Source organism: Balaenoptera ricei, chromosome 9 (genome assembly GCF_028023285.1).
Source record: "Balaenoptera ricei isolate mBalRic1 chromosome 9, mBalRic1.hap2, whole genome shotgun sequence".
NCBI classification, from domain to species: Eukaryota; Metazoa; Chordata; class Mammalia; order Artiodactyla; family Balaenopteridae; genus Balaenoptera; species Balaenoptera ricei.
In genome coordinates this window covers 55464089-55478484 of record NC_082647.1, presented here as the reverse complement: position 1 = coordinate 55478484, position 14396 = coordinate 55464089, and the positions used below count along the sequence as shown (strand labels likewise).

General features: G+C 39.9%; 1 protein-coding gene across 3 annotated transcripts in view; it reads right to left on the bottom strand.

Annotated features, from left to right (window-relative positions):
- CDK14 (cyclin dependent kinase 14) overlaps positions 1-14396 on the bottom strand; it is a 573947-nt gene that overhangs the window by 540027 nt on the left and 19524 nt on the right. The window contains exon 1 of one of the 3 annotated variants that reach the window (XM_059933794.1): positions 4065-4134. The exons of the other annotated variants lie outside the window; for them this stretch is intronic. The gene's annotated coding sequence lies outside the window, so the exon portion shown is untranslated. Of the gene's footprint in view, positions 1-4064; positions 4135-14396 lie in introns of those variants that run through there. 3 annotated transcript variants of the gene reach the window in all.

The window sequence follows — 14396 nt, the reverse complement described above, 5'->3', positions numbered from 1 at the left end:
CTCCCCCACTTTGGCCTTTGTGCCCGGTGGCCCACGCAAGCCAACCACTGAGCAAGACACACAAGCCTTCACAGACCATGAGTCTTCACGGATTCCATTGTTAATCACTCTGGAGTAGACAAACGTATAATTGTCAAAAATTCTTACAACAGTGGACCCTGGTCTAAGAATCTTAAATTCTTCCTGGAAAGCTAAAACATATTCTACTTTTATTCACTTGACATACTTGAAATTTAATTCATAAAACTGCCTCCCTACCACCACTACCAGCACTCTCCACCCCTTCACACCTCAGCATTTTGCTAATCCCTTTCTCCAAGATGGTCTGTCTTCCCAAACAAAAAACGCAAGGGAAGCAAAACAGTGGGTCTCAGGTGGGCACTCTGCCTTTCTGAGGAGCTCCAGGCAAGAAGTCACCAAGTAAGCTAGGGCATTTTACCACATGTTCAGTCATTCACAAATCATATACCACAACTTGTATGATGCAGAGCATCTAGTGAATTCAGAGATGTTAAATGAGCAGCTTGGAGAAATAAGCCAAAGCCAGAATGTAAGAATCCTTGATTCCATGATGTTCCCATAAGAACAGGGATTTTTGACCCTACCAGACCAGAGCCACCTTTTGAGAGCAATCTTTGGAATCCATAGACACAGTACACACAGAGAAAGAGAGAAAACTGTAGTATAAAGGCAAATAAAGAGGAGTAGTTTTTACCATCTTTCATATGTGTAAATTATGTGCATACATATTTTAAGATGCAAATAGGCATGGCTACACTAAATGATTTAATGATGTAAGATGCTTGCAACTATCTTTAATGAGTAAATTTGAATTTAAAAGAAGTAAAATTCATTCACCGGACTGTTCAACACTTTTTATTGGATATCTTAAAATAAAGGCAAAGTGTGTGTGAGGGGGGAGTGTATTCATAATCATTATATTGCCCACAATGTGTACTGGTACAATTCAAACACCACAAGCAGCACTCCTACAGGTGAAGGGATTTGCCAAAATGGTGGACATGTCTTTGAAAAGTTACCAATAAATCAAAGTACAACTTTTGAAGTATTCAGCAGTTACATTTCTGAAAATTTCAGAATACATTAAAACTGGGTCAAAAAAATTTTTTGTATGTTAAATGGGGTTAGGTTTTTGGCGCAGATAATTATAGACAGATATTTCACCAACCGAACCTCCAATAGGGATATTCTAAGATTTTGCAGGATGCACAGGATAAGCTTTCACTTGTTTGGTATTGTTCTGTATACTACAGAATGTCTAGCACCTCTGGTCCTCCACACACCAAACACCAATAGCGCACTCCATTCTTTTGGACAACTGAAGTCAGTTCTCACCAATTTCCAAAACACTACTTGAGGAAGCAGTACCCCTCCCACTGAGACCCAGTGAATAAAGCTGTTCGAAAAGTACTGGCTGGGGACTAACAGGCACCAGATCCAGTGCGAGGCACTAGGGACAAAGTGGTGAAAAGAACAGAGCTTAGAGCATAGTGGAGAAAGTGACATTAAACAACATCCAAGGGCTTCCCTGGTGGCGCAGTGGTTAAGAATCCACCTGCCAATGCAGGGGACACGGGTTCGAGCCCTGGTCCAGGAAGATCCCACATGCCGCGGAGCAACTAAGCCCATGCACCACAACTACGAAGCCTGTGTTCTAGAGCCCATGAGCCACAACTACTGAGCCCGTGTGCCACAATTACTGAAGCCCACAAGCCTAGAGCCCATGCTCCGCAACAAGAGAAGCCACCACAATGAGAACCCCGCGCACGGCAACAAGAGTAGCCCCCGCTCGCCACAGCTAGAGAAAGCCCGCGCACAGCAACGAAGGCCCAATGCAGCCAAAAATAAAATTAATTAATTAAATTTATTTTTTTTAAAAACCCAAGTAATTATGTCAATACAAAACATTCTAAGTACTATGAAAGAAAATTAATAAACTAATAATTTAGATGGTGGGGTGGCATCTGACTTTAGAAGTTTGTGGATCAGTGGAAGTATTCTATTAACTTGGAGACATAAATAGGGTTGTCAGCTTTTTGATTTTGCCATGAAAGATCATTTTTTTAAAAAATAAGAACTACCATTTACAATCACTGTGGTAACAAGAAGGCAGGAAAATTATTTCTGAATTTTAAAAAAGTGGATAAAACAGGAACACTTTTAGTGTAGTGGAAAGCCTCACTCACTACATTATTATTTTTCTCTTTTTGTTGCAGGCTAATAAAAACTTATCAAAGATTGGCATTTTGTGACCAGAGCACAAAATCCTTGCTGCTCCAAGTGTGGTCTGTGGACCAGCAACATCAGCATCGCCAGAAAATTTTTGAGAAACACAAAACCTCAGGCCCCACCTCAGACCTACTGCATCAAAATCTGTTAACAAGACCCCCAGGTGATTCACATCCACATTAAAGTTTGAGAAACACTGTCCTAGAATAGATACTGCCCCTGCAATGGCTGAAAATCAGCCATACCCATCTACATGGAAGATTCAAAAATGATCTTTAACACTCAAGAACCATTTTTCTCAAAGAAGGTAACTGAAGGATCCTGGAAAAATGAGGGCCCAGGATGAAATATAAAGCAGATGAGCTGGCATCCTAAGGATCAAACATCTTTCACCTTTTAAATCTGATGACCTTGAAAAGTAGTGGGGGGCATGGTCAATCACAAACAACATTCACAGCTTTGCAGTAGACTTCAGTAGCATGAAACAGAGTTCCCCAGCTTCTGTGCAAGAGACCGCATCCGGGGAGTGTGCTAAATGCTGAGTCTTGTTAGGATTGCTAAATCTTGCCATAAGACAAAGCAATTTTTATCATTAGCCATCAACAAGTCAACCAGCTGTTTAGGTAGGTTGACACATGCTACATTTTAATTCATGTCTTAGGATATTTTATCCCACAACTGGTTTTTCTAACAAAGAAAATCTCTCTAGATACATGTTAATTACTGGCAAAGACATGAGGCACAGACTCATGCCTCTTTTCTAAGCCACTTGGTTGGAAAAATAATTGCCAGTACAGTGCAGTGCTTTTTCAAGACAAAAGAAGAGTTTAAGTATAGATCTCTGCTAACCAATAGGGTAGCTGCTAGTCACATATGGCTACTAACCACCTGAAATGTGGCTAGTCCAAACTGAAACATGCTGCAAGTATAAAATACATAAGTGGATTTTTAAAACTTACTCCCCAAAAAAGTTAAACAACACAATAATAATTTTTATACTGATTACATGTCCAAATTATAATACTTTAATATATTGGGTTAAATAACATATAAAATTAAAGTTACCTATTCCTTTTACATTTTTAATGTGACTACTAAAAATTTTTCATTTTCTAGTAAATTTTAATGTGGCTTGCATTATAGTTCCACTGGACAGTACAGGTCTAGAAGCACATGAGATTTACACATGCATTGACCTTAAGTTTAAAAAAGTATGGAGATAACTGCAGAAAACATGTATTTAGGAGGCAGCCAAATTTAAAAGGGGACAGAAAGTGTTCAGCAGATCTTTTTATTTTAACAACTGCTGAGCAAGAGAGCCCTTTCTGAAATGGGGGGGGGGTGGTCCCTGGACTTACATCCAAAGAAGAGAGAAATAAAAATAATATTTAATAAAAATAAAGTATTAATATTTAATAAAAATAGAGAAAGGGGAGGAGTTGATACAAACTGAAGCGCAATCCCAGTGATGATGAGTTCTCTCAGAGTCTAGGAATGCAGAGGAGTGGAAAAGATAAACAAATTCCATTGACAAGAGCCAATAATTTCCTGGCCTGAGCCACTCAAATCACTAAACTTTCCCACCCCTACATGGGGAAGGTAAAACCACAATCTCAATACTTGAGTCAGATCAAGAAAGGTGCTACATGTGGCACACAGCCAGGGGCTGACCATGTTGGTTTGCAGAGATGACACTATAAATGGAAGTGAACTCACACTTCTTCTTCCGTTGTACAAAGAAAAACAGAAAAACTTCCATGAGCTTAAAAAGTAGATTCAAAACTTACTTTTTTTAACACGAAGACCTTACATACCTGCGTTAAAACAGCATCCCCAACAACTGGAAAATGGTGCTGGGTCGGTTAGTTCAGGGACGAGGCTACGAATATGAAACAAGCAAAGGAGCTGAAACCATCTCCAATCTGGGCAGATTCCTCTCATTCCTGTCTCGGGGAACAATCCCATCACTTAGGAAATCTGGATCTCTGCCAACATGCTGCTTGTGCAGTCGGCTGGGGGATGGGGGAGGCAGGTGGAAATGTCTGGGCAGCTGGCTTTTATCACAAAGCCTTCTCTCTTCGAAAGGCTTACAATGAATTTCCTAGACATGATATAACACAATATTTTAAGGGTTTAGTAGTACAAAAATATCACATTAAAAAAAATATGTGTCCAAGGTATAAGAAGCCAATAACTACAGAAACGGAGTCTGATGCAAATATTAAAACACCATATTCCAGCGGTTTTTAAATTCCTTTCATTAGGCTTAACCTCAACACATCTATATGGGGGAAAAAGAAACTCACATACTGAGAGCTTAATAGAGGCACCAAGTACTTCCCTACCTTATCCCACTTAAGAATGACTAACTTCTGATAGGAAATTTACTGCGAGCCATTCATGTATTGAAACTCATGTGACCCTAACAACCCTATGAGGTAGGTATTATTAGTATCTCCCTGTTTCAAGATACATGGAGAGGTTAAGTATCACACAACCAAGAGGTGTTGGAGCCTGGACAGGACTGCAGGTTTATGACATCAGGCAGCTGGGCACCAGCACCCTGAATTCTCAGCTAACACATGAAATTGCCACACAGCCTTCACTCTCAGATGAGGAGACTGAGGCTGAGAGATTAGGAGGCATCTGTTCATCGTAACAAAGGGACTGCGTGGGGGAGCACGGACTCGAATCCATATCTAACGCTGAATTCTTCTCATAAGCAGCTTCCTGTTTTCACCAAACCTTTGCCCCAGCTTGCAATACTGTCAGAAGTCATTTATCCCTATTCCCCAAGGGAGGGTTGCGAGCCACGTCGTCTCCCTTCTCTTCTCTTAGCCAAACTGCCAATATTCCTACTATAGTATGAGCTTTTGGCCCTTGAGGCATCTGAAAAATACAAAATAGGATTTATGCTCTTCACAGCTATGTACAATTAAGTATTCAGGTCTATAAATCTGTCATAGAATATGGAAAATCAAATGCATTTGTCTGAATGGAGAAATTAGTGGGTGATTCATATTATTTCTCATTAATATATTATAATATTCAGGAAATTAAGTACCGTTTTGAAATCCACATTATTAGAGCTTTTAGGTCACACACCTTGCCTGATTTGATCCTAAATGCAATGTCCTTAAATCCTGACTTTCTTGGGTGAAGCAGAATAATGGGGTCAAGTTAGGAGGACAGGAAACTTTGGTTCCAGACCCAGCTCCACTGTAAGAATAGAAAATTGTGGCTTGGGGCACAGCACTCACCTTCTTGGAAGGCAATTCCCCCCTCTACAAAACAGGGCTGAAAATATTTATCCACTACCTCACAGGGCTGTTGCAAGAACTGACTGAGATAACCTGTGAAATTGTTCTGTGAACTCTGAAGCCCTGCAAAATCTGTTATGAATATGCAGTGATGCTCTTGCCTGATGTTAGCCAGCAGGAGAAGGGGCTTCAGGACCTCTGGTGATGGCAAAGAGGGAGACAGCAGTCTGTCCCTCTAATCCCACATGCCCAATAATTCACCCTCCAGGTGAAATCATCACTGGATTTTCAGGGTCAGGAGCTGTGTTCTTAAACAACAGTGAGAGATAATAAGCACTGATTTAAATAAAAGGCTTGAGAACTCCTGGAAGGCACAATCACCACTGCAACTCTCATCCAAACAAGTCTCCAAGGGATGTCTGAGGATGGTCTAGGGGAGCTTTCATTGCTAGACCCTTTGATCAAGTGCAAGATGGGTGAAGATTTTAACCTTAAAATTACTTAAAAATGAATTGACACGCATAATGCTTAGGTGTCTTACTTTTTTTTTAATCCACTGAAAAAAAAAACTTAAGAAAAACAAACCTAATACCTTAAAATCTAATGTTCAGAACACTTCAGATATTCCTTTTCAGATGTTTTTATTTTCCCTCCTTGTGTCACATTATCGACATGCCAGTATCCAAGTCTATTACCAAGCCTGCCAAAGAGATGCATATATGGAGAATAGCCCTTTTTAAAAAAGGCGCAAAATAGCTAAAGATCTTCAAATTCAACTACAGTAACAGCTGCCCCTCTCTTAAAATAAAGGATGCCTAATTATTGGTATTCATGTGGTCAGACTATACCCTCAGAAGACACAGAGCCACCCTTTCAGACCACAACAGAAATCCTTTTAAGCCATTTGACATCTTGCACAGTACAGTTTTAGACCTGCACATATGTCTCAGTTAAGGGCAGAAAATTCACATGATTACAAACGCTAGAAAAAAAAAAGTTTAAGACAAAGAGGCCAAAATTTTTAAAAGAAATACATAAAAGAAACAGAATTTTTAAAAATTATAGTACAAGGAAGCCAGTGCACTGACGAATGGCACATTACTACGTTAATGATGGAAACTATGAATATTCATTGCACAATAGTCATAAATAGAATGAAGGGATACCAGAGAGTGCAGATGGGGCAAAACCTCAGAAAGCTTTTAAAAGAAAAAAAAGAAGAAAGAAGGAAAGAAAACACATACAGCCTTAGACGATACTATTTAAGTAAGGGTCCCTGGGTGGAAACTTTGATCTAAGATAAGATAGGACAGTAAAGAAGGAATTTCCTTTCAAAAAGGTAAATAAATAAACAGTATAAAATACCCAGAATGACAGGAAGAGCTTTCAGTAAAAACACACTCAGGCTAGTCTTTGCTTAGGATGTTTGGGATAATCACTACTAAGGTTAGCAAGTACTGCCACACCCCCTCACATCCCCAACTCCCCACTTAGAGAAGGAACAACCCCAGATAAAAATCCAACGCACTGATGTGCAATCTTGAATGTTTAATTTGTATGTATCTTGGGAATAAGGAGGAAAAACCAAAGATGCAAATAGAATTAACCCCAAAACACGTGCTCATGAATCACAGATTGTGTTTCTCCCATTAGAAGCTAGAGACTTCTGGGAAAAGTTACCACACTGGACAGATAGTTGTTTTAAAGGACAGTTTCAAGATAAGGACAGAAACCCCATAAGCTCTAGATGAGCAAAAACTAACCATAGGGGCAAAAAGACGTGGGTACTAAATTATTGACAAGACATAACATCTGGCCTGTACTGTTTAATTAGATGAGAAAGAATCCTTCAGGCAAATGCCACAGGATGGATGGTACTGGAGGAAGCACCTACTCTAAGTAGGAAAATCAATTTATTTGCAGCACTTTCATTTTGTTTCTCAATTAGTCCCACATCCAAGGGCTACCCTAATACACTCTTAGCATTCATTTGCAACTTAAAAGTCACTACTGAGGCCCGCGCGCGCCTAGAGCTGAGAAGCCCGCGCACTGCATCGAGGGGTGGCCCCCGCTCACCACAGCTAGAGAGGGCCTGTGCGCAGCGGCGAAGACCCAACACAGCCAAATAAATAAATAAATAAATTTATTTAAAAAAAAAAAAAAAAAAAAGTCACACAGTTCAAGTAAATGTAACTCAATCGTCATTTAAATGCGAGGAACTTTCAGTGTTCCTTTCAAAAGGCCAACAATCCAGCAGGTCCCTTCCAGTGGCTACTTTAGCCGTTGGGAAGGGGGCTGTCTAGGTCACCCCCAGTTCTGCCACTTCACCAGCCCTGGAACCCTGGGCTGGTTGCTTAACTTCTCTAAACCTTAGTTTCCACGTCTGTAAAAGTAGAAATACTAATGACAATGATGGGGAAGACTAAATAATGTGCACAAAGAAAAATCATTTAAGGGTTTGTCGTTTATTTTTTCAAGTCTCATCATCAGTAAATGACTGGTGGGACTTCCCTGGCAGTCCAGTGGTTAAGACTCCATGCTTCCAATGCAGGGGGCGTGGGTTTGATCCCTTGTCGGGGAACTAAGATCCCGCATGCCACGCAGCGAGGCCAAAAGATTAAAAAAATAAGTAAAAAATAAAAGTTTGAAAAAAAAAATTTTTTTTAATGATTGGTGAATTCCAGAAAAGAGAGGGAGAAAGAAAAAAGAAATATTATGTCTGAATTATGGAAATAAATTCACCAAAAAGACCAAAAGTATGTTCTCTGTTTGTTTATTCTTTCAAGCAACATTTATTCAGCACATACTAGGTGCAAAGCACTAAGCTGAACAAACGAGTATAGAGAGAGGGAGAAATCATCTCTGCCCCCAGGAACCGAACGCCCCGTTGAGGAAATAAAAGATGATTTTATGGACGCGAATATATGTTCAGACAACAGGTCCCAAAATCTTGATATGAAGCGCCTATGAGGGGATAACATACTGATGGGGAAAAAAAAAAACAAAAAACAATTCCTCAACACATGGGCACAGGACACACAGATAGGGACAAGGGGCCTACCCCTGCCAAGACAATGAATAGGTTCCAGGAAAAATGTTGGTAACCAAGAAAAGGAACCAAAAAGACATCATCAGGAGAACCTACAGGGGAGGCATCGACCCAGAAGTGAGAAAGCACGGGATGATTTTCCTCCCTCTATATAAGAGGTAATCACCGTGGATCTTTCTGGCAACTCCTGTCGACAGATGCACACTGTAGATGTGATGTATGTGTGCACTGTTTCCTACTAAAACATTAGTTAAGAATGCTCACAAATGGACTTCCCTGGTGGTGCAGTGGTTAAGAATCCGCCTGCCAATGCAGGTGACACAGGTTCGAGCCCTGGTCCGGGAAGATCCCACATGCCACGGAGCAACTAAGCCCGGGCACCACAACTACTGAGCCTGCACTCTAGAGCCCACGAGCCACAACTACTGAAGCCTGCGTGCCACAACTACTGAGCCCGCATGCCTAGAGCCCGTGCTCCGCAACAAGAGAAGCCACCACAATGAGAAGCCCGTGTGCCGCAAGGAAGAGTAGCGCCCGCTCGCCGCAACTAGAGAAAGCCCGTGCGCAGCAACAAAGACCCAACGCAGCCAAAAATTAATTAATTAATTAATTTAAAAAAAAATAATGCTCACAAATGCAGAGCCCCTGACTGTCTCCTAAAATCCCATCCACCAAAACCCATGGAGCTGACAAACCCACCAGTGGACATTCCTTTCTGCCGGATCCAGTCAACACAGGGTCATGGCAAGGCCACTGAGATGGGGGAGAAGGGGAGCAGTGGCAGGAGGAAGACTCAGCTTGGACTTCACAGTTTCCCCATCTTTAAAATGAGGAGGTTCCTAAAATTTGATCACTGGTGTTCCACGATAAAGTCAGCCATCATGTGACCTACAGACGTGTGAGGGCTCACGTGGAGAGAAGCATGACACAAACGCCACTGAGCATGAGGGACGCTGGCCCGCTATGTGCCACGTCTATTATAGGATTTACAAGCGTTATCTGATTAATCATAATGACACTGCCAGGGGCTTCCCTGGTGGCGCAGTGGTTGAGAATCTGCCTGCCAATGTAGAGGACACGGGTTCGAGCCCTGGTCTGGGAAGATCCCACATGCCACGGAGCAACTACGCCCGTGAGCCACAACTACTGAGCCTGCGTGTCTGGAGCCTGTGCTCCGCAACAAGAGAGGCCGCAACAGTGAAAGGCCCACGCACCGCGATGAAGAGTGGCCCCCGCTTGCCGCAACTAGAGAAAGCCCTCGCACAGAAACGAAGACCCAACACAGCCAAAAATAAATAAATAAATTAATTAATTAAAAAAAAAAATAGTGTTTTAAAAAAAATAAATTAAAAAAAAAAAAAAAAATAACACTGCCAGGTACATGATCCTTGATGTACAGATAAGGAAAAGGAGGTGCACAAAGATTGTCTGGAGGGTGGGAGTGGGGAACCCCAGCTGGACTACAGGAGAAGTGAGATCCCAAAGCTTCTGTTCCTGTGTTTTCCCACTCTCTACCCAGCTTCAGAGAGAGCTCAGGGTGGATATGTGCAGCTACACAGCCCTGGAGAGCACACAGAGTAACAACCAGGACAGCCAGCACCAACCACTTGAAAATAAAAGAAATCTCGGGAAAAAACAAAATACCCAACGCATCAACCGTTGAATCAAAAGTTCCTGACACTCATCCCCAAACTGGTGATCTTCGCTGATCCCCAAAACAGTGGTAGAGGTCCCACTAAAAGTTCATAAACATTTTTCAGGTTTCTAAAAATACCCTGCGCGAACGGCAACATCTTGCAGGACACACTTGTGGCTTTCATCACAGAAACATTTAACGTACAGACTTTTAAGACCAAAGGAATGTCAAGAAGATAACGAATAGAAAGGCATCTCTCGATCTTTCAAAAATAAATGTAAGAATTCCTCAATACAACCTTCAAGTAATTAAACATAATTGGCAGTTCTCTAACACAGAAGGCTTAAAAAAGTCACCAACAAAACTATGACATGTATCTGAGGACCCTTTGATTATTAAATATCTAGAGAAGTAGAAATAATCACTATCTTATGCTCATTAAATTTTTTTATTTTGAAAAGACACTCATCTGAGACCTAAGAAAAATGATAGCCTTCATTTAGAAAGTTACAAGCATCAAGAGGAAAAAAAAAAAACCGATAAAATCATTCCATGTAATACTGGAAAGGAAGAGATAAAAAAATTATTTGCAGATGACATGATTATATACCAAGAAAACCCAAAGGAAACCTCTGAAAAATAGTGGAGCTAACACAGTTGAGTAAAATAACAAAACGCAAAATAAACATGTCGAAATCTACAGGAGCAAAGCAGAAACAAGAGAAATTCATTCTCGTCCTTAATTAGCAATTATTTTCTAAAAGATGTCTCACAATAGCATTACTGACAAATAAAAAAAGCAGGTCATAAAAATTTTTTAAACTACAATACTTTATGAAGAGATCTTTAGCTTTAAAAAAAGGCTTAAACGATAGTAAGAATATCCTATGTTCCGGGCTGAAAAAAAAAACTGTAAACTTATGGAAAGGATATTTTTTAATAGCATTGAAAGAAAACTTTTTACTAAATGTACAACTTAAGTTTTTAAACTTCAATTTTTTTATATGATCTGTATTTTTTTACTTTTTCATTAACGACCAGGTGTTATTTTACAATGTAAAAATATAACAGTGTTAGAATTAATAACAATAAAAATACCAAAGTTTTCAAATGCAATCTTTGAGTTTTGAGGCTGTATTCTAATCAAATTTCCAGTTTTCTTAAACCCCTAAATATGTGTCAATTGAGTTATTAGAAATCAGTTTAACACGACTGAGCAGCCAGGCACAAAGAAACAGGAAAAAACTACGTTTCATTTCTTTCCCTTCCTTTAGTCTCAAGATAAATGTCATCTGAAGTTTAAAAACAAAAGATAGGTGTTACAACAAGGATCAGCACATCATACTAGTCACTGGCCTCAGAGGTGAAATGCCCAATCGAAGTGGAAACTAGTTAGAGGCTCTCACATGTGAGTTAAATGGTCCCCAAACAAACAGCAGGAAGGGCTGGCAAATACATTCATTTTAAAAGTAAATATTAACTTAATGAGCTTGCTGACCGGAAAACTGATACTGCTCTCTTGAGATTTTCACTTCCCTGCTCCTTCTCATCGAAAAAGAAAAAAATACTAACAAGGCACCCATTCTTCTATTTCTGAGCCCACTGACAAGTACCAGAGAAGAATCTAAAAATCACTCTTTATGTCTGTGCCCACAAAACTTCCCAACTCGACTGGTTGTAAAAGCAGAAAGACAAAGTAAATCAAACAATATACGTGCCACAACTAGTCCATGAAACGCAGTAGGGAGCATAAGGAAGTTCAGGTCTTTTTTTAGGGGCCATAATTCTGCTGTCCCATTGCAGAACCAGGGCCAATCATTATAAAGCATCTGTCTTGCTTGCCTGCCTGCCTCTTTGCCCTTCTTCTACCCTTACCTGCACCAGTCACGCACCAGAAAAGAATCATGTCTGTCACAGTGGAAGAGTGGCACACGCAGCCACAAAGGTCACTACATTGACTGGACCTAGCGCATGGATTGTGAAAAAGCTCAGGGCAAAAAAAGTCCAGTGGCTGGCAGCTAGGCCATTTGCTTCAGAGAAGATGGAGCTGACTGTCCCCACCAAGATCAAGCAGTTTCAGGATAAAAAGGAAAAAAAGAAAACACAATGATATTGGAAGCATAAGGAAGAGGAGAAAGAAAGAAATGGTCTGTTTCTTTTCTCAGCACCCACCCTATCAATAAAAAGGAATAAGAAGCATTCAATGTCTCTCTCCATGCCCACCTACAAGCTTTTTTTTTTCTTACTAAGATATAACTATTGAAAAGATCTGCCTGTTTCCTCTATATTTTTAGCCTTCACAAACATTTCAGTTGTCACAATATGAAATAAAAATGAAGCTAGAGTCGCTTCACATGAGCGAGCTAATAATCCAAGCGTATACATAGCCAGGACTTGAAGTAAAGAAATGAATTTCTCATCTGTCACTTTCTGTTCAATATTAACTTTTTACCTCGTTTAAGGAAGGCAATGTACACCCATTGAAAGATGTCCTGACATTATGTTCTGAACATGCCAGTTAAAACACATACCAGCATCACTCTCATAATGCCTCCCAGCTCCAACCAACCTGTAGGCAGGCTGGTTGGTGATCCAGGGTACCTCATCCAACAGTTAACCTTCCATAACCTTCACTGTGGGCAGTGCCCTAATGTCTAACTGGAAATTTGTATTAAACGACCAAGGATCAAGCCTGTATCTCAAAACAATTCCACCCAATCCCCATCCACATCCAGATAAAAACGGCAATACAAGCACAGTTTTAACATAAGCATGAAACTGAAATCTAAAATGTAAAGAGTAATTGAGAGAAGAGACCTCCTGGATCTCACACTAACCAACCACGTTCTCTTTGGCAACTTATTTAATCTGCCTGGATGGACCTCAGTTTCCTCTCTGTAAAATGAGTATAACTTGGCTCAAAAATGACATAGCTCCACTGAAGGAATCTTTTAGGTTCACTCACTCTTGTGCCTTATTAGGAAAACCATTCATCTATTAGAATTACCAACAAACATCAGTTGCATCTTTGTAAGAACGCTGGGTCCTTTCTCCATCTACCTGCCATACACCACACCATACCACCCGTGTATTGTTTCTCCCTTCTCCTGGGAAGCAGCCTAGTAAAATGCCAAGCACACACTGGAGTCAGAGTGACTAGACTGGAATCGCGGATTAATCGGATTTCTAGCTGAGGGGCGTTGAGCAAGTCACCACTTCAATGAACCTCAATTTCCATATTATCCTTCTGTTGTTTTTCCTTTTTTCAGATGTTTCCCCCACGCAGAGGAAATATGTTTTACAAAGCTGAGATCATACTTATATACAATGGTTGCTTTCACTTAACATTGTAATTTTTATTTTTTTGCTTTTTAATATTTTATAAATTTTCTGCAATGTGCATACTTACTTTTCTTAATAGCAAATATTCAAATTATTCAGTGAAAAATATGTAATTGTGATAGGAAGGGAAAATTCTGAACCAGAAAAAAAGTCCAGGGTGATGTCAATATGCTGTGTTGCCTGAAAAAAAATATTCAAATGGAGATAAACATGTGTGTGTGTGTGCGCGCATGTGTGTGTATATAATAACATAATAAGTGAAAGAAAAGGAATGCTTTTCTTTAGATACTAAAAGTGAATCACCCAAAACTGTGGTCATCCAATTAATGTCATTCACATGGGTTTTAAGATTTTTATCTTCTAAAAACTGTAGAAAAAGTAATGTAAAGGCAGACTTGTGTATCTTGCAAAGTACATATTTATTTATCTTTTCCTTTTATGACCAAAGCACCTTTTTGTTGTACATGTAACACACCATTTAGATAAAGTAATGCAAACCTCTGGGGGAAAGTTCTCAGCTAAATTAGGGCACCTGGGGACAGGCCATATGTTACCAAGCTTTCTGCACACCTGAACCCCAATATCTAATGACCCAAGGATGCTCATTTATAAAATTAAATAGTCTGCCTTTTAGGAGAAGAGAATCAAGCACTGCAGAACATTCTCCACCATATTCATTTGAAGACAATATAAGGAGAGCTATAGAGCTGAAGAAGATTTAAAATAAATGAGCAACTATAACACAAAAGATGCTGTAATTCATGCCCTGAATGACTATTACTAACATACAATTTTATCTCATCAATCTTACCTCTTCTTTACCTATAATGTTTTTAATTAATGCAATTTCCATTAAAAT